Here is a 21,785-nt window from a genome sequence, read left to right as displayed (position 1 = left end):
ACTTGTCATTTCCAAAGATTCACTCTATTGTGGAACAAAACTTTCCACAGATTGAAAATTCGAATCCGCCCTACATTAAAAAAAAAAAAATTATGTTGACTCTCCAGAAGAGTTGCATCAGGAACCGACCAACTGTAAATTGACACAGCATTAAAACTCTGCAACCACATGGCGGAAATGTTAAATTAACTGACAGTAACATTAAATACTAAAAATATCCATGGTAATAGCTTGGTGAACATTAGCCAAAAAGCTTTTCATCCTGCTAAGGTCATATTGGTTTGCATTAGCTTGGTTGGTGTCTGAGTAATAAATGGAAAAACTATTTTATAATAGACGTGGATGTAAACTATGTCTTGTTTGGTCATATAGGGATGGCATTTCAGTAGTTTAGTTATTTTTAGAACGCCCACATTTTTATTAGCTACAATATAGTGTTTTTTAAGTAGAATGTCCTCCCACTGGCGTTTCACTTCTAGTTCAGCAGAGGTTCAAATGTAACAGTACTTCTATTTCACTGATGTTTTGTGACTCTTTCCACCCCCGCGCCCTAGCCAAACAAACAAATAAAGAAACACTACCAAGCAAATGGTCATTTCTCTCTGCTGTGACTGACCACAAACAGCCTTATCTCCCTCACCCCTTCCCTCCTCACCCCTTCCCTCTCCCTTACATCTCTACAAATTCCTGTCTTTCCACCTCATCCGTACCTGTCCCTCTAGTACTAGTCTGTTTGAATATTTGTTTTTGCTCTCTTTTTGCTACAAAAGCAAATGGCCTCCTCCCTGTCATGGATACAGCGCTGGGGCTGTGTAGGGTGAAACCTAATGCCTACCTGTGCGCCCAGGCATGCGTTTCACACTACTAACGGCTCCCTTTTGTCTGTGTGTTTACACTGCTGGGCTACACTCTAGTCCTCTCACTCCCATGAACCATTAGCACATTCATCATGGGACACGGCATCACTCTGGCAACAAGGCACATAGGAGCCCATTAGAAAACTTTTTTTTTTTTCTTTTTTAAAGACATTCAAAAACAACATGCCATTTTCTTCTGCGTAGACAGCCTGCAATTGTTTGTTAAGATTCAAGGAACAGAGTGTTATCCATCATACCAGCAGCTAACAAGAGAACTCTGAAAAGACGGTGAGGAATTCTGTTGTGTCATATACAGTCAGAGCTGCACAAATCAGCTTCGGCTGGCTTCTCCACTCTGGAGAGTATCCACAGCCTGAAGAGTCTTTGATCTGTTTTGTCTGAGTATTCAGACAGCGTAATAATTCATCCCGGAGAAAACATGCGGCGCGCACACATTAGCCAACAAAGTTATAATTAAGCCAGCCATAATCAGCTCATCTAGTATGACATTACGCCTCACCTGAGACCTCTAATTTTAGAGCCATTTAAAAGAGGTTAACAGGAGCAGACTACACACAGCCACAGTGTATTTAGTTTCAATGGAATAATATGCAGTCATGAGACTCGACAAACAAAAGATGATCATGGAGACCAAACATATTGGATTCCAATAAAACCCTAACCCTTGTCTTTGAGCTGATCAGTTTATGTGGCACCAATTAAGTTTATGCGGGCAAGTGGCTACAAATAATCAGCCTAAACTCAAGGTCCATACAGTATTACAAGGCCTTAAGCAGATTGTTTCCACAATAAAGCTGTATAGCAAGCATATAGGCTTCATTCTTAGCTCTTACTGTTTTGTCCTCTTGGTAAGACAGACAATACTTTGATTACACACATACATTTACATATGAGTGATGATAATCCCATTCAATCATTATATTGTCATGCACAAAATAACTAACTGTAAAAAATCTGTTTAAAGTAAAGTTTGTGTGGTTCAACCCAATTTCCCCAGTAATAGTAATATAACAGAAAAATTGAGAGACATCTTTGGTGATAATTGTTTTAACATCAATTTTTTACAAAGCAGATTCCCACAGGCACTATCACTTGAGGTGTGAGTTGCAGCATTAAATTCGTTTCACTGTCACTCAAAAATATTAGTTTTATTTTCCCACCATCCCTAGCCTTGTCACTTATTTATCAAATATAGTCCCACTTTGCATCTGGTTCACTCCGTGACCTCTGTGGTGCGTGCAAAGAATCATAACACAGACACTATGGGATACACCTGCCAAGTGCAATTTTAAAGACTGATGCCATGCCTACTCGGCTTACAACCTTGACGCAAGTAAGATAACCTGGTTATGGTCTTTACATGGTAGTTGCAGTGTGTTGCCTTACTTTGGTTGTGCACATGCACACACTGATTGTCCCAATTCAGATTCATGCAGTGGATTAAGTGCTGCACCCAAAACCTGTTAAACACTTAAAAGTCTTCTGTCAAACCACATTGTCTCCTTAACCCCAAAACTATTAACACAGGGTCGTATTTTAGTCCTCCGTTTTGCAAATGAAATACCATATACCTGAGTACAACATTAATTACATCTGGAACAGGTTAAGCGTGTGTATTTCAGTATATTTGTGTCTCTTTAGTGGCTGCAGGTGCTTTTGCTTACATATATAAACAAACTATTATAAGTCTCAGAGCCTGAGATAACAGTGTTGAATCAATATGATTATTCTTGCTTCCCTGTCATCATTGCTTAGTGTAAAAAAGAGGCAGCATGCTCAACAGACCTCCTGTGTCAGAATGTGGAGACAAAGACAGAATTTACAGTTTTGCCTCCAAGGCAGTCGAGATCCCCTGCCACGAAAAAAAAAGTAGAATGTAGATCCCTAGTACATGGGGATGGGTGTTCTGTAAATCGATGATAACAGTCCTATACTTTAATATATTTTGTATCATGCTGTGAGTGTTTAACATGCTGAGACACCAAAGGCGCAGGGTAGAGGGAGGCTGCCGTTCTCATTAAATGTGCTGAGGTCTCCCCTCTCAGCTGGGGGTTTCTTTTCTCTCTCCGCCTCGAAACAGAAACCGACGGCGATCATACCTTGAATGTTTTCTTAAATAGCCCTCGACTTGGGTGTGATCTCAGAACAGGTTTTAGCATCTGCTACAAAGTCTTGTTGTGCTGGGGTTTGGAGTTTATACGGTGGGGGTGGATAGATGATGAAGAGCATCATGATCAACATGGCTGCTTCTAATGAACCAGACACGGGCAATTTTCTGTGATTGTTAAGCACAGATTGCTTAAATGTCAACAGGCATCGCACTGTTTTGACTAAATATGAAGTCATTGCAGACATGTGTTTAAGTACTCTGAGAAATGGGAAGCCACAGGGGCATGGGCCCAGAGGCTTTAAACATATGTGTGCTTGATATATTCACAATACAACAGAATGCTTTATAATCGACAACTGAGTGACAAAACTGTGAATTGCATGATCCCAGTTGGCCTTCTTAAGAAAAGAAAAAAAAGGCTTAGGAGCTGGGAGGAAGGGGGTTATTAGAACGGAGGGGAGGGGGGCTGATTGAAAAGGACAGTTTGAAATTTGAATGCAGCAGGGGTCTGAAAACAAGAGGCAGATGTCAAAGAATGCCGGGCTCCTTAGACAAAGCTCCTGGTTGTCCCTCTCTAGCTGTTAGAAGGCCACAGGAGAATAGAAGAAGAGTTGGGCCATTCTATAAAACAAGGTCTGGGGGAATGGAGGGGGGGACAAGAATAAAGAACCTGAGTGGGGGAGGGGCGTCCAGTTACAATGAAAGATTGACAGCTTGCAAGTCTTGCTTGACCCTTGAATTAGCCCCTATGCTTTCAACAAACCTCAAGAAAGAGTTGGGATGTTAATTGTCACGGAACATCACAGGGATGCAAAGGAAGGGAAATATGGGGCTGGAGATTCACTGAAATGTAAATCAGAACCAACAGACCACCACATGTTGAATGGAGGGAACACATTTGGTTCCTATTGGGTTTTCCCAACAGCATCCTCATACATGAATGCATACATACTATAAGACTCCTCTTATCTCTGTTTCTTTTACCCAATTTTAAGGAGAAAACTGAAATACCTGGGGACACAGGGCTCAGTCACAGAACACACAGCCTCAGCTGTGGAAGAAATATATTCCCAAAAGAAATTGTGTTCCTGCTTTGACACTGCTGAAGATGTACAATTTGCAAGCGTAAATCACACTCCAGAGGGGAGAGATTGGGCTGGTGATCGGATAAGCATGGAGCCCCACTGAGTCAGATGTGGGGCAGGGAGACCCCTCTGCTGAGGGAATGATTGAGAGCAGCACAGGGCCAGAGGAGCTGAATGACACCCAACCAAACTGTGTGACTGCTGGTGCCCCAAACGCAGACCCTGACCCTGAAGGGAGCTCAACCAGAGAAATACCAGGTCAAACATGCATGCTGCGCAACAGGATGGCTCAGCTAGTTTGGGGGTTGGAGGGAGCTGAGGGTGGGGTAATGTAGGAGGTAAAGGACGGAGAAGAGGCAAACAAAGCATTGCATGAGGGTTTTTTCTGGTTGGAGGGCTTTTCTGTTAAAGCGGTTACATAACATTTTATCAGAACATCATCTGCAAAAAATAATATCTCAGATAGTTTAAACGTAGTATGGCCAGAGATTAGGGTGAATATCCCTTGTAGTTACACTGTATTGCAGGCTCACAGTTACTGATCATTTTCATGTATTACCCAACCCATTTCATCATCTGAGAGTACATAAAAAAATTGTTTTTGAATCTGTAGATCATAATGTGTGGATTAAATTAATCATTAGCTAGATCTTATGCAAGCCACAATTCCACAGAAAATACACTAGCATGCAAGGGAGCCGGAGCGTGTGACATACAGTAAGCATGGCGCTTGTCATGCTCATTGCTCTTAGTGTTTGCACCATTAATCATTTTTATGAGCCACTCAATTAATCGATTAGAGTGCTCCCCACTGGTCAGGACATATGGCTACTAAATAAAGTAATCACGAGCCAAACGCTGAAACACTCCAACTCATCAATAGAGTTATGGAGACAAAGATGGAAGCATTGAAAAAAAAAATAAATAAATAAAAAAATAATATATATATATATATATATATATATATATATATATATATATATATGAGATGAAAAAAAACAATTGCAGGTTGAGTTTTAAATGTGAGAAACCCACGTTTATCAGTGAGTATTCACTAATTTTAAAATATCAATATATAATGGTTTTTTTTGAAAGTCTTACATATTATTTCAACTGTATCCCTAGGCGCTCAGTGCTACATTGCCCTCTGCCTGAATGTATATTAAATCCATAGCCTCATAATCACTTTACCAATGCACAAAAATCCTATTAGCGCTGAAAGATACCGACACCTGTCTGTCCACATGGATTATAGCCAGATGATTGGCCCCGGTAACAAAGTTTTAATACAGGTTCCATACATTTTTAGTTGTAATTTTGATGTTTTACTGGGAAGTGAAGTGGATTATCTCAAATGAAATTTCAAAATGTCATTTCCACTTGCTGATAGCACAAAACTATTCCTTTCAGGTCTGTTGAGATAAGAATGATTCAGCCTGGGCCGTTAAACGGTGTCTTTGCCAAATGTTCCTCCGCTTAGGAATTAATAGGCTGACATTAATACAGCTAGATAAATAGGAAGGCCAGGAATGGGAGCCCTGCCATTATATGGGCATCTCATGGTGATAGTACCTGCCAATCAAGTCCAATAAGTCCTTGACATGGCACGGTTCACCTTGCAATACACTGAGCGCATGCAATATGTAGTGTGTATACTCCCCAGTCCAGAAACCCAATCCAATTAGTACGTGCACAAAAATACTTTGCAGGGTTGTTGGTCGGGGAGAGCACATTTGGACACCAGAAAAGAAACATTTGTTGTGTGATCCAGTTTGCCATGGCTAAATTACTCAAAACAAATTAGGGATTATACAAAATGAGCACGGCAGTTGTCCCACACAGACTCCCAAAATCATCTTCTCGATTTCAGTACGAGTATGATCAGTGTTGCGTTCATGCAAAAATAATACAATGTGGCCCGGCAAAGTCAAGCAGTGGGGACAATGAACAACTGCACATTCACAGCAAAACACAACTAACAAGTGTCCGGTAAAAAGTGTCATTCATGTTGCTTGCATGCTTGAAACTGGTGAACATATAAACAGTTGAGGTCAGAGATTTGCTCATTGAGGTCACATTCATTGAACACTGTTATTTAGTGTGGCAGCTTGTGTCACTTATTTACTTTTAGTGTTGCCACTCATCTAAAAACAACATGTTTGTTTGCAGAAAAAGGGCAGAGTCCTTTTGGATGCACAGGGCCTGGTTTTGGTCTATAATAATAATGTGCTGTATTTACTCAGATACGCACCACTAAGCAGCTTTTGTGAGCCTCCTTTCTCCCCCTCCCTTCAAAGTGAGCAGCTGAATGGTTAAAACCCTGCTCCATCCTTCTATTAAGGACCTCACCATCAATAATGCACTGTGATCGTGAGGCGTTATTAAACAGGATGATTAATTTTTAAGATAGTGGGCAGCAACACACAACATGAAGGTAACAGAGAAGATGACTTGTGAGAGACACGTTTGAAATGGGAGCGGAGCAAGAAGAAAAACAAGCCATTTACTCATGTCTTTACTCATTGTAAAAATGAGAAACAAAAAAGAAAGTGAGCAATTATCTCTGGGACCAAACATGTTTTAACTCCACCTTGAATTAAAGATGTGTCATTAAATCCCTGGCTTACACAGAATGCACAATCCTGATATTGAGTCATAGTCTACTTTGCACAATCCACATCTCAATTGTCTAAAAGCTCCTTCTCTACTTTGTTTGCCATGCTTGTTGAGCTATATCTCCTCCTTTGTGACTGGTATATTTAACAATGGCTAAATACTAGCTTTTACCTGGATTCACATCATTGCACTTGAGCACCCGTAATATATTTTTCTCTCAGTACACATTTGTTTAAGAAAGCATCAAGAAAGAGGCTCCGTCTTTAAATCACACGGGAATGCTTAAAATGTGCAAGCTTGGAAAACAGTCATTGCGTTTTCTAAAGTGCTGGATATTTAGATTTTTGAAGGGTGCTAATTCTTTCAGATTAGAGGCAGTGTGCATTATGTGGCCGACCTTGGCTCAATGTCTAATTGAGGCTTTTAACCTTTCTGTGGCTCAGAGGAAGGACAAACACAGCCAAAATAAGGGACACCACATAATCTCAGTCCTCACCAAAATAGAAAACAGCACAAGGACCTTACCCTTACAGCAGAAGCAATACTACACAAATTATTTCCGCGGTGAAGTGGATCTACTGTAGCCTACTTGATCCTAGCACATTTCTATCCCAGCGCTGCCGTATCTATTTTCAATCTAAAAGATGGCATGAATGCCTTTTGTCAGACAGGGGAAGCGGCGTATGTCAACCTAAAACAAGGTAAAGCACTGTGTCTCGTCAGGAAGCGCAGACAAAAGAAGTGGGTGTAGTCTTTTCTTGAATGCAATCACTTGTCAGCCCTAAATCTTCACTCAGTACTGCCCTGACAGGTAATGGTCCTTGTTCAACCTGATGATGCTATATTGACATTGGTTTTTTTCAAAGACAGAGTAAATGTCTAAAAGGCATTTAGCTGCTGCTCAGAAATGAATGCTTTACACGCTCGGCTGCACAATAACATGAAACGTATTTTTTCAATGAAAAAAGGTAAAAAAAAAAAAAAAGGCAAGCATCTAATACCACATTTATACACAGCAAAATGAGAAAATAGAGTCATTTAAGTTGCTTTGAATTTTTAGGCTGCATCATTAGATTTCCTTGTGCAGTTTCAGTGTCACTGCCCTCTCCCCACTTTCAGCTGTGAAAGAGAGAGGACAGTTTTAGGGCTGAGCCTTCTCCACAGGGTTCATTAGCATAACATCATCACTGTGCGGGGGATTGTGATGCAAACAAGCTCAGATTGGCTCATTCCAAACCCCTCTTATAATAACTAAGGTGCTACAGGATCTCACTCCTGCCTTCTCACTGTACAATGGATTAGCCTCTTTGGGACTGAGACAAAGAGAAAGAGGGTAGATTTTTAAATAAGTTTCAACTTCAATTTGGATGTCAGAGATGTTATCAAGCAAACACTTGGCTTGCATTCAATAGATAAGAGTGAAAGCTGCTGTATTTTGCCTTTTCCCAAATCAAAGCATATTAGATTAGATTAGATTAGATTTAGTGATCCCAAATTGGGAAATTTCAGTGCTACGCCATACCACAGGAGAAAGTTGATTAAAACAGTAGGTTAAAAAATATAATGGTTTGTTAATTATAGGCAAAAATATCTCTTTTTAAGAATATGTCCTGGTTCCAGCTGAACATGGTTCAGACTGGACATGATTAAAAAATATACTGTATGTAAATGGGATGTGGCTTATGTTACCGTCCCCTGCCAACCCACAGTAGGACAGCAGATACAGCAATCACTGCTTCTACACCTTGTGTATGTTTAATATGTGTTTGCTCTTTTGTGATAACAAAACAGGAGGAGGGGGGAAACAAACAGGGGTTTCTTTTTTTGTTCTTTTTTTTCCTCTCTCTGAATAGCTGGACCAAAGTCAGGGAAACTAAAAACACAAGGAGAGAGAGAGAGCATGCAGACAGATACAGGAGACTGTCAAGCGGACTGCGATAAAACATTCACTAGGAAATTATCTCCCTGTCATAAGACTATCCTGTTTTGAATACCAAAGGGATTCAAATTCCCAAACAAACTCTGAAAGGTTGACCAATTTCGTGCTCTGCCAAACGATAGCAGATTGCAGTACGGGTCGCACCTTTGAACCGCCGCGCTGGAGGTAGTATGGAGCAGAGATTTTAATCTCTGTATCTCTGCATAGGTAATCCACTGAAGTGTAATTGCTACAGCTCTATGTTACACAAAATAATGACAGGAGAATAAGATTCACTATGAATATGAAGTGAGTGTGATAACAAAGTCCCATGTCGGGAGAGAAGGTAATACTTTGACAAGGGCTCTAGCTGGGGAGGAAAATTCTCCTCTGAACAACAAGCGTCTCTGTGAGGTGGTTTCCCTAACATTATGTACCATTCAGAGAGTGTAGATCAAAGATTATGTTTTATTTGACAAAAATGGCTGGTGGATTACAGTATATAATATAATATCTTTTACTTTTCCTTGACCTCTTTCTGTACATATTGCACAACATAATCAACAATTATTGTCCTGTATGAGCTGTCGTAATCAGAGTACAAAACAGCATAAAACCGACAGGTGATGCCGGAAAAAAAAATGCAGTGTCTCTGCGGCAAAAAGTTGAAACAGAATCAACTTTTGGAGAAACGCAACCCGACATCCCGCTGCAGTGACCAATCCTGTAACCTACCGACAACCAGACAAAACACAATGGAGTGGAGAACACAACAGAGACACAAATGGGCCAATTAGGTGACACTCCCACACCGCCGCACAACCCTGCGCTGTGCGCTAATCCCCACAATGCCTAATTTGGTTTGAATGCAGCCTTAGATCTGAATCTGTTGCTATCGCTGCCCTCTGCTGCAACATTTTAAAAAAATATATCATTGCAAAACACAGAAAAGCACCAGCTTGTTAAGTGTCATTGTTATGTGTATTACTATACTCTCTAACACAAATGCATACACTAATGATTCACTTAAAAGCAATGTCTTGATTTGCATTCCACAAATCTTACAAAAATGTGACTAAACAAAAAAGAAAGCGTGTGAATAACAACCACAGGTTGAAAGCAGTGATTTACTGTAACTTCAAAGGAGATATTCTTGTCTAGCTAATAATTATTCAGCCCTGTCCCGTGAATATTTTCCATCTCTGTCATTCTTCGATGTTTTATATACCAAAATATCTTCAGTGTCAATTAGCACTTTTGTTTGGGGCTATCACTGCATGCTCCAGTTGTATGAATCGTGTCTGTCCTGGCACAAAAATGCTTAACTTCTGTTAAAGTATTCAGCTGAGAGTATTGTTGCAGAGATTTCTAGAATATTGTCCCCGAGTGATGTCAGCACACTCCTCCCTTTGCTACACTGCTTCCATTATGCACAGGAGCCTACGAGCCCTTTCAGGTGAGACCATAAAAGATCAATTTTTGGCCCTTGCAGTAAAGTGAGTAGGCGTTGCGGTGTCTGCAACATTCACCATCTCTCGCTGATTGTTAGACTCAGCTTCAGTTTCTGGTAGCTCCATTTCAACACCACCGTTTACAGAGCAAAGGTTCCCGGGGCTCATCATCGACAAAACTTTTAGATCCATGCTAAATATCCTAAAAAAAATGACTAGATCGATGTTATCGGGCAAAACATGGCAAACTTTTCCATCCTTGAGGCAGGTCTTGGCCTCTTGGAGCTGCAGCTCCACGCCTACCCCTGGGCCTGCTGGACCTATTTGTGACGTCGACGGCTGCAGGAGCCGCATCCTGTCAGCTCACTCAAGACTCACTAGTAATCAGCTCGGGCTGATGAATGACGGAAATGCCACTGGCTCCACTTTTTGCAAACGTTTCTGTCCCCCATTTGACTGTCCTCTTTACGCTGCTTTTTTTTCTATTTCCATCAACTACTACAGAATAGCACTCATCACATTGGTTCAGCTGCTGAGGCTGAAGCTAAAAATGAAACATGTGTTGCCGGGCATAGATGCAGTACTTGAGAATTTGTGCAGCTTGCTCAGAGCTTTCTGTCTGGTTATCATTTAACCTTGCTTTTATTTTATCACTGGGTGATGGGGGGGTGGGGGGGGGCGTGTGTGAGGGGGACATGTCTGGCTTAATGCTCTGTTGTTTCTTATGAGAGCACAAACAAGAATATTGTAAATTAATAAATAAATAAATAATGAATATATATAAATTATATTTGCTTGCCGAATTTGGTTGTCAACGTTGGCCAAGCAGTGTCATCTATCTCCAAATTTGGAAGGTTCTTCAGAAGGTTATTTGGGGTTTTATAGACTGTTTTTATGTAGTTGTAGTCAGCTACATTAAACAGTCCGTAAAACCTGACTTTTTTAAAACAAATTACAATTACACTCTCGCAGTCCGAGTAAATCCAGGAACTTTGTCTATTGCTAAATAGATGGGTCACGGCGTAACGTGGCGATTACAAACCTAAAATCATTATTTATTGTTTTTTTTTTTTAAGATTATTTTTGGGGCATTGTTCCGCCTTTAATGATAGTAAAGCAATGAAAGCGGGAAAGAGAGGTGGAAGACATGCAGGAAATCGTCCCAGGTCGGACTCAAAACCCTGGATCTTCTGCGTCGAGGCATGAACCTCTGTATATGTGCGCCCGCTCTACCGACTGAGCTATCCTGGCCACCTAAAATCATTATTAAAAATAGTTTGATAAACAGCGATGAGCTAAAAAAAAAAATCCAAGGAAGCTGTCCAAGGAAAACCATGTCTCTAAATATTTGGTGATTTTGACTTTTTCAGATAAAGCAAAGTTTTCCTTTATGGACTGAAAACAAACAATTTAATTGGATTGGTTTAGCTGAAAAAATGCATTGTCACTTTTCAAAGAAATGTTTTGGAGATACGTGGTCTTCATAGGATACTGGCGCAATAATGATATTGAATATCACTTAAATTCTTACCTTATTACTTATTACTTTAAAAAAAAGGCGACCAGCGATTCAAGACTTAAAATAATAACCATAATGATTTTAGCCCTGATTTGGTGGAATCCATAATGAAGCTTATACTCAACTGCATTTCGTCAATTTGTGTCCAATTCCATATTTTCTTACTTCTCTACATCTATGTAACATATCAGGTGTGATGCAGAAGTGGCAGTTCTCACACTCGTCTTAATTACTAAAACCAGTTAGCGAGGGACTGAGTAGCTGAATTAGACAAACAGGTCGGTCTAATGGATAAAACAGTCAGGGTATGTGTGATTTATGGCAGAATTCACAACAGAAGAGCCGCCTCACACCTCATTTAGAAAGAGGCATAATGAATTAATAGGGCAGCCGGTATATGGTATTTTTCCTGTGTAAATGCCAATAAGATCAAATCATACTGGCACACTGAGGTGTCAATATTAAGCATTATAATACATGAATAATTTGATGTCTCCATCGACACACACACATACACATACACATACAGGAGCTCAACTTATCTGCAGTATTTAAGATGTTCATTACCTAACCCGCCGGCAGTGGAGGAGGAGTTGGATCCAACAGGCAGCAGTGAATGCCAGGCCTGGCACAGCTGTACAAGCAAAGCTGTAAAGAGATGTCAGCGGCCACTGTCGCTCAATCTTCCCCTGTGTTAATCCCACACTATCTGCATTCTCGTCAGCCCCACTCCTCGTGTCCCTGCATTGCTTTTCACACTTTTAAGTTCAATTTGGCAGGAAAGTGGACATGTTGCATCACTTCGGCTGGCTAAAAATGCTCTCACCATTGTTGTCCTCTAATAATCTTTTTCTGAGACAGCATGATATTTCAATAGTCCCTTTTCCTGCAAGATATTTCTTGTTTTCTCTTTCAGGTATTCGCTGAACCAAATAATAATAATAATAATAATAATAATAATAATAATAATAATAATAATAATAATAATTTATATACTATATATTAATTCCGCAAGGAAAATTACAATGTTTTCACTCTGTTGTTATTATACATATTACACACAGGCCTGATTTACACACACATGCTCAGTACCTAACCATGCACTAACGGAGAGATGCCAGAGTGAGGGGGCTGCCCATGGAAAGGTGCCCCGAGCACTTGGGGGTTCGGTGCCCAAGAGCACCTTGGCAGTACCCAGGAGGTGAACTGGCACCTCTCCAGCTACCAGCCCCTACTGACTCAGCTACTGCCACCCAAATAAATAAAGTGTGTGCAAAGATGGAGGTTTAGTAATTCCAATACTAGATCCTAGCTCTGTGACTTCTAACAGCAGCATAGCAAATATGAGTCCATATGAGATTTAAAAGCCTTTAATGCTACTGAATCTCTTCTTAGCTGATCAGATCATCTTCTGAATGGCCTCAATACACAAGCAGAGCGGTGTGTGTACAGAAGAGCCCGCTCCATTAATCTCTATTCATCATTTACAATATTAGGGAGAGAGAACTTGCTGTCATATCTAACCCCAGACTGTTACTGTAGCTGGACAAATGCGCTGGAGACACTCAAGTGGTGGTGGTTTTTACTGAGCCAGCGCACTTAAACCCCCACTATGTTTCACAGACAGAAATTTTATACCCAAGCTCCAACTGAACCAAATCCTGGCCCTCGGGGCAGAAATTTTATTTTAACATCTCTTTTTGGGACTGACATTTCATCCCCTGTTTTGAAATGTTTTCCCAAGAAGCATCTCTCCAGTTGACCCAAGCGGAGATCATTGCCTCTGGCTTGTCACAGAGAGGAGAGTGACGCGGTTCTATGGGCAACAGAGAGGGAGGCTCTGTACTGAGACAGCAGCAGGTGCAGCTGTGACAGTTGCCGTGTTGTTGCTAGCCCCACACTGTAGTCAAGATGAGGTTCACAGATGTAGCCACTCAGTGCGGTGGTTTATTGGCTGCCTGAAACAATGCATCTCTGTCAAGAACAACTCCTCCTAAGGCCATTTCAGTCTAAGACTGCTCTGTATGAAACAAGGCGTAGAAAAACCTCATTCTGACACACAAGGTCAATTCTGCTCCACAGCAACACAATCAAAGCTCCCCTTGCTCTGCCAAAAAACAAAACTAATTCCAACCTGGAGCAATCATGCTGAAATATATGGGGGTTTGAGCCATGTTTTCGCGTAAAGTGTCTGTCCAAAGCATAATAATATTAATAATAATAGTTGTGTGTAAATTCCGCACAATGTGTTTATTTAAAATGATCTAATAATTCCAATAATATAATTAGCACACATTTTCGTACTAATTATTGCTACAAGCATTGTCACTGTTTGTCAAAAACAAATTCGTGGTTAATTATTACCAAGCCTCTCTCGCTCGCATGCTTCTTAAGTCAACCACCCAAGAATGCACTTTACCACCAGGTGCATCTTGCAAGACATGCATTCCAATCACGCGACACTTTCAATACATCGCGTCTACAGAGAATGAATGGCATCCATTTGTATTTTTTTGTGTTTATAGGGAGAGAAAGCAAACCTGATTCCTCTCTTCAATTCAGACCCTCAAAGTAGTCCGCAAAGTCCAATCCAAGGTAGTGTTTTGTTGAATCTCAGAGTAGTGGAGATCTGAGATTATATGACCATTGTTTTCCTGTAAAGCACCCAGTCTCTGCTTGTTCAATTACTGGAAGGAGCCTCAACGAGGGCGGTTAAATCATTTGCAGAGACATTATCTACGCAGAGAGAGAAAGACAGAGAAAGAGAGAGGGGGGAAGAGAGGGAGGGAGGGATAGAGAGAGAGAGAGAGAGAGAGAGAGAGAGAGAGAGAGAGAGAGAGAGGAGAGTAGACATAGGGGCCAAACTTTAGTCTGTAGAGGAAGCGGAAAAATGTTTTTGTGGACCACACATGGAGGGTACCGCGAGGATAAAAGCAGCAGGATTCATGATTAACTGCAGGAAATTAATAGACTAATACAGTTCTCTCTGTACCAATGCCAAAAACCACATAATAAGATACAATTGTTTTCATTACAGGTGATGATGGATATCTATGGAGATTATGAAAATGTGCAGAGAATTTATGAGCAAGCGACCACAAAGTTCATTTTTCCTCACATATGTCGCCTACAAACAAAACCAACTCACAAGCGCTCATCTGTCAGCGTGAGCAATCATTAGGAGATAATTTGATTGTTTTTTCAACCTCGGCTGTGTTTGATGTCTCTGGCATGGTAGCAATTGAACAGACAATTATTTTGTTGATTAGCTTAGTTTTTAGCAACTTACCATGCCTGTGATATTCCTCTGAAACTCCCAGACCAGACGCTCAACTCCATCTGACTTGGCAACTACATTACAAGAACAAAGCTTCCACACTCCCACAACTAAACACTGTACAGTAAAATATCATTTATCAAAGCCTCAGACTTCCAAACTAACCAAATAACTAAATAAGCATATAGAATGAAATAAGCGGCGATGCATACACTTAAAAAAGTGAGCACAAATGTTAGATGTAATATGCATCTGGCAGGATATCAACTGCAAAGTACACACTGCATTTACTTGCATGTCTCATTTTTTTCTTACAGTTTGACTTCACTGTTTGGTGTATTTGATCATTCAAAATGTTGCTTTGAATTCGGCATTTCAATATCTAGTCTTCAATATAGGTGGGCATCTACTGTAGCGTTCTGAATTAAAGCGCTCTCAATATATCAATATGCATACACATAAGAAGAACTAGCGAACCATAACCCGTTTCAATGTCACCTATTGGAAGACATACTACTGATGTTTTTTTGTTTTGTTTTTTAATAGATTTAGTTGGTCGTTGCTACTTCCTCCTTTTGCATTCAGTATTCTGGTAGAGTGTCATAGTCCACTTAATTGCTAAATAGTACTCAACACAATAGATATGTAAATCATTTGATAGACAGCCACAGCTACATCTGAAGTACAGGACCGGTAAAGACAAATAAAACATGAATTATTAAAAATAACAAAAATAAAATTATATTCTAACGTAGAACACTGCTTACCAGTTTTGCACTTCACTGGAACAATGTCAGTCTGAATATACTGAAGATTGCCCACAGCCCAAAGTGAAATTATTTTTGGAAAAAAAAGAAAAGACAAAAGCACAAGGAGTAAAACTTATCTCACTTGCATTGAGTCACAATTGTCAAGGACAACAGCAGCCTATATAGAGGAAATATATTGCTCTGGTGTGTTTAGCCACACCATCCCTAAATAACAGCCCTGTCTTGTTGAAAAAGGGGGCTTTTAAGTGTGGAAGTGCTTCGCTCTCCTATAATCCAGCCGAGACATTACTCCTTCCCCTGGCAGACGTCCGCAGATCCCCCTCTCTCCCAGCCAGGCCTTGCTCTCGGCTGCTATGGCAGAGCCGCAATAACTGCTGTTTGCTCAGAGCCTTGCCTCCCAGGTTCTCCTCTGTCACACAGAAATTGAATATTTTCCCAAATAGTGTTGCAGCTGTGCACAGATAAGTTCTGTTCACATAGTCACATAGCACAAAGAATGAGACAGAGTAATTGTGTATACGTATATGCGCACATACATGTGTGCGTGCGTGCGTGTGTGTGTGTGTGTGTGTGTGTGTGTGTGTATTGTTAGTCTTAATTATAAAAAGAATAAATGTAACAAATTAAATGAGAGCAAAAAAACACCTATCATGTATAAAATATAATTATACAAAAATTATAAAAAATAATTATAACATTTTTCAATAATTACAAATGTTTTGTAATTTCCTTATTATCCAAGCAATACAAACTAATTATAACCGATGTGACTGCTCTAATTTGAATCTATAAAATAATAATATGTAAAAAAAAAACAACATATTTTTGCGTTTTGCACAACGCTTTATTGACAGATGTATTGGGAGTGACCTAAACACAGACTGCTAATAGCACACAGCATATCTTATCCGATATTTCAACATGATGTCAAAATACACAAGCTACAATGAGAAACCGTGCCAATATGTTGCACCCAATCGTTTTATGACCAGAGGACAGGTTTTACGACCCAGTTTTGCACTTTGCACTTCCTTTTCTTCTCAATATCTTTCAATAAAACACAAAATGAATGAAGCACAAAAACGAGATGCCAGATAGGCTCAGGGAGGCTGCCACTTAACTAGTGCACAGAAAGCTATGTGAGAGCCATCGGCTAATATCCATGTTGTTTCTTGAACTGACCCTCACGTTCCACCGCCTATGTCCTTGCAGTGTAATGTTCTGCTAGGAAATTATTTAGGCAAGCAGAAAGTTTCACCTGCCATTTCAGGGGCACCAAATCCCCCGCTGCACCAGAGGCCTTTGGCAAGTGGAAACAAATGTTTCACAAAATGGCAGGGAGGGGAACACGCTGGCGCACAGCGTTTTACTGATTGCCAATCGTAAAATAAAATCAGTCATGAAAGGGGAGGTTTCTTGGCCCACCAAAGGCCTGCACGTTATATCAAATTTGCCATAGTTTTCTTTTACAGCCTTGTTTCTTCCCTTTAATGGCGAGCAGTTATCCGCACAGTATGGCTCCATGTAGGTGGTTTAGCAACAGCAAAGATTGCATCTGAAAACACAAACCAACAATTTACATGCCAAATAAGCAACTGGATGTAAATCTATATGATTTAGCTCCCTGCAATCCTCTACTTCTGACGTATTCACAACCCTACACCATTTGCTTGATTTTGCTATGGAGTAGCTAGGGTGGTGTTCACCGTGAATAAAGGAACCACATCCCTATAGTGTAACGCTAGCACAGACAATCTATTCAGCCACAGCGCAGCCTTTAAATCAGTCGTATGGACTTGCCATCGCTGCTCAGACAAAGACAACAGGCAGATCTATGCTTGTGAGAGAGTGCGACACAAAAACAAAGTGAGTTGCCACTGGTCAGTGTGTGTGCGCGCTCTTATTGAATTAAATCAATAACAAATTACCTTAATAAAGCCAGGGTGGAAGAGCCAGACTTGTTGTTATAATTTAACCATGAAAGCAGCATTATGATCTGTTTAATGCACCAGTCAGATATCAGTAGATAGCACAACAAAACCTCAGCTGCAGTTCTGGTTGGGGGAAAAATATGGCAGCAGAAAATGTAGCAACAGTCCGTAATGTCACAAATTTTGATGCGTTCAAAACCCACTCACCCAATCACACTCACTGAGCCTTAGGAGTCTCATGTGCTGTGAGATTGTCACATAAAGAGTTGAGAATAGAGTTATATATAGCACTCCCCCAAACTCATATAGAAGTGTGCTGTATTGATCTGCGAGGAGAGGTGAAAGCAGAAGCAAAGAGGGGCAATCTGGTGCTTTGGCAGATCAAGAGCAGCTGCAGTTCTTTGAAACCGGACGCACTTCCACTGAAACAAGGCTAAAGACTGAAAAAGGTACTCTCTCTAGACTCAACGGTAAAATGCTCATAATGGTATGCTCGAGCTGAAGATATCAAATACTGAGACACCCGAGAAGATAGTTTCCGCATTCACAAGTTGTATTATTTCCAATGAGCATCTGTTTTTACAGGTGCTGACAAACTAAAAAATGTGCTACTGTATTAATTAAGAATTCAAAAATGTTTTGCTTTCCAATATGTTTAAGAATGTATTTTTCCTCTAAGATCCAAATGTTTTTTTCCCGAACATTGCACTACTTACGAGTCACTGTATAATTATCCTGTTGTGTGAAAGCTTTGACATATTCTCTCACACCAACAAATACAAGTAAGATTATGTTATACCACACAGCACACACCAACAAATACAAGTGAGATTATGTTATACACAAGATGTCATACGGACCTACTTACAAGAAAAGGGGGAGATACACAAGTCTTTCAGTTTTACCAGCTCACACACTCATTCTCAAGCCTTTCAGGCTCAGCCAAAACCAGTGGCAGAAAATACGACTCCTTCCATTGTGTAAGGGCTCCTCTGACCACTTTGATATGCTAATGTGTTCCTTCCAAACAGCTGGAATTTGCACTTGCATTAATTCAAACTTTTTTTTAATGCAAAAACACATGAAAATAGAGTTCCCTATTCCCCTGAAGAGGCTTGAATAAGAAGTGTAGCTCCTGAAGCCTGATTAAAGCGTGTATTAGCTTGTTTCCAACCCATTCCTGAAAACTCAACACTTACTCACAAATAGGCCACCTTTGTATTTAGCTGAATGTCACTTTATTTTTATGTTTGGCTAGGGAGATAAAGCCACTTTATACTCCACACACTAATCTTTTGTTTTATATCTTCTATATGTATATAGTTTACAGTATCTGTATATTCCTCTGATGAACAGCTATGATGAATGTGTTCTACAGAGATATTAGAGACAAATGAGACACATTCATTCTCTCTTAAAATCAGACACAACCAAGAAAAAAAAAAAAAAAAAGATAAGGGAGGGTGTGAATACTGGGGCTAAATTTATCCCAATCCTCTGATCGATCACTGAAGATTACTGTTGTGCTCCGGGCTGCCATGCATCACCGGCTGGCCGCGGTGCGTTTCTCGGGCCAGGAGACACACACACCGCATGTGCGCTCCTACTGCCTCCTCTTTAACACATGGTTGATAAGACGCGTTCGGAAGGTAGGCCTAAATAATAAATGCGCAGTAAAAGGATCTAATTTTACTGCCACTTTGCGCCAACTGGGTTTGAGTTAAGTCTAAGCAGCCAAATATCCCCCCTTTTTTGTATGTTTCCATTTCATTTCTATTTCTCCCTTTGATTGATTTCAATGACATGTCCTACGCGTCTAGCCCCGTTGCATCACAAGCTCTCTTGTTGGCTAAAAGTAGCCTAATTATTACATTGGTAGGCGAGCCTTGACTGTTTTTCTTCTTTCTTTTCTTTCTTTGGACAAATAGCCTAGCCCCAATTATAATGGATTAGCTTGTGAATGCTCTCAAGAATCACACGTCGCTTTTCAGGTCACAGCTTCCAGCATAAATCCCTATTCAAGCCAACAAGACCATCAGTGGATTACAATAAAAAGCCTCGGTGACCAGCACCACCAACAAACTAAACTCTGGAGGCATAAATTCCAATTAAATGGTGCTTTACATGTTCTGGTTCGCATAAATGCGCTGCTCCCCCACTTTTTAATAGTTTCCATTCAGCCAAACTCGGCAACCGAACAAATCAATCCACATCTGATTATGTTTTAATTAACCATTTTTCAATTAACCACGGTATCTCTCGGACCTTTTACATTACTACAAAAACAGGTGTCGCGCTTTAAAGCCTTAACCACTGATCAAACCAAATTATTTTTCTCCGAATGAAATCTGACCTTTCCTACTTTTAAAAAGTAGCTAAACTACACCGCGAGACTTGAGTAATGTATTGGTATTATTTAAAACGAGTGCCGAAAGCAAATACAAGGCTCTGTAGTGACCGAGCAATGAAGAAAAGTTCTTACACTCCACAACATGTCAAAAATACTGCATAGGGTCTGATTTATAAAAGTGGTGATGAGACTAATAAGTTGCAAAAGAAAGAAAAAAAACTACTCTTACCTTTGTTAAAAAGCAGTGATGCAACAAACTAGCTGAAATGAAGTCAGTATGGATGTGAATTGTAAAAATGTCAGATTGTGGAAAGACAGTCTGATGAGAACTCCTCTGCAGCGAAGAGAATGAGTCTGCAGGTCTGCTGCATGCTCCCCTTATCTGGGACAGAGGCTGGCTATCAGGCGGCAGGTCCCCCTCTCAGCCCGTACATTCCCCTGCACCGGACACACACTTCCATGGCAAGCAAGGTGTTGCTCTGCGCTGTCCTGACTCATCAACACCTCGTGCACCTCGGAGCGGCTCGTCTATTCTCGGCTCTCCTGGGCGCCTTTCACTCCCCGATGCAGCGACAACAAACAAGAAGAAGAGAAGCGGAGCTCGGGGACCCGAAGAAGAAGAAGAAAGAAAAGACAGAGTGACTGAGAGGGACAGAGTGTGGGGCTTTCAGTGTCTGTTGAAGGGGAGAAGACCGATCTCCGCTACTTTAACCGCCTGTGCTGCTCTCCTGGCTCCTCTGAATGAGACTGTGAAGACTGGGCAAGTTTCAGCGGCTCGCCTCTGGAAAAGATACCGCTCACAGTGTTGAGACACTTGGTGGAAGCAGCGCGGAGCGAGCTTCCAGTAAACAGCGCCAGTGCAGTGGAGAGCAGGCTGCCGTCTGCACGAGCTGTCTGAGCGGAGGGCTCCACTAAAACCTGACATGGATTCTACATCCGCGCTGACTCGGAGTCGAGTTCTCTGCAGGAGACTAATCAAATCAACTTATTATCATGCCCGACAGGAATCAGCTCAGCTTTTATTTTATTTTATTTTTTAACTAAGAGACGATTCAGCTACGTCATACAGAAAGAAAGGTTATCAATATATGTGCCCTCATTTTTAACCCTTTCTGCTTAGAGATGCAACACTGCCTTCCTCTTGGGCATGCAAGGCCCACACTGTCACAGTAGGCAGTCCAGCCTATTCAACCAATGACAGAGGACTTATTCTACTGTAATACTATCAAGCATCAAAAGGAACATGGAAGTACACACAGACTTTTTTTTTCTCTCCCCCTCTCCTCACTCCAACTGGCCCCACAGGGTAAAACACTGGCCCGGGCAGCAGTGGTCAAGCTGCTGCTGCTGGTGGTGTGTGGAGCCAAGTGTATGTTTTTCAAACCGAGAATTTCTCCTCAATTATGGGTGTGTGTGTGTGTGTGTTTTTTTCCCCCTGCACTTTTCTTCTACATGATTCATGACACCATTCGGCAGTCAAGCGGATTTTTGTCGGGTTGCTGTGGATTTGACCCTTTGACTCATTACCGTAAGCCGCATGTTATGTTGGTGGTCCACAATTCATATTCACTGTACGTGCACTGGGTAAGATTTTGACGGGACATTCCCAGTTGTAATATATGGTTTAAAGTTTTATAAAACCCTCATGAAATATTTTTCTCCAAGTTAGAAATCTCATTTTCAACACAGCTGCTTTTTTTTTCATATATTCATCTGGGTCTCTAGCTTTAAAATCAGAATATCTAGAAATAAACAAACCATGCAGGTTTCTTTCTGTATTTGGTAAAGACTTGGAACATGTTAGGATCTAGTTGAGGAATTCTGTCCAGAAACATTATCAGGCAGGACGTGGGTACACACCTGGCTTCAATAAAAACTGT

At 40.8% G+C, this 21,785-nt stretch overlaps 1 protein-coding gene across 14 annotated transcripts in view; it reads right to left on the bottom strand.

The window, feature by feature from the left end:
• Positions 1-21,055, bottom strand: part of adgrl2a (adhesion G protein-coupled receptor L2a) — a 96,167-nt gene extending 75,112 nt beyond the window's left edge. For 4 of the 14 annotated variants that reach the window (XM_036007107.1, XM_036007103.1, XM_036007099.1 and 1 more), the window contains exon 1: positions 20,135-21,051. The gene's annotated coding sequence lies outside the window, so the exon portion shown is untranslated. Of the gene's footprint in view, positions 1-14,117; positions 14,273-15,621; positions 15,806-18,423; positions 18,443-20,134 lie in introns of those variants that run through there. The other 10 variants (XM_036007106.1, XM_036007098.1, XM_036007104.1 and 7 more) reach the window with 7 other exon arrangements.
• Between the last annotated feature and the right edge of the window lie 730 nt (positions 21,056-21,785).

The sequence above is a fragment of the Sander lucioperca genome, chromosome 11, assembly GCF_008315115.2.
Source record: "Sander lucioperca isolate FBNREF2018 chromosome 11, SLUC_FBN_1.2, whole genome shotgun sequence".
Taxonomy (NCBI): domain Eukaryota; kingdom Metazoa; phylum Chordata; class Actinopteri; order Perciformes; family Percidae; genus Sander; species Sander lucioperca.
Note: the sequence above shows the minus strand (reverse complement) of the source record. Positions and strands in the feature narration are given on the sequence as shown.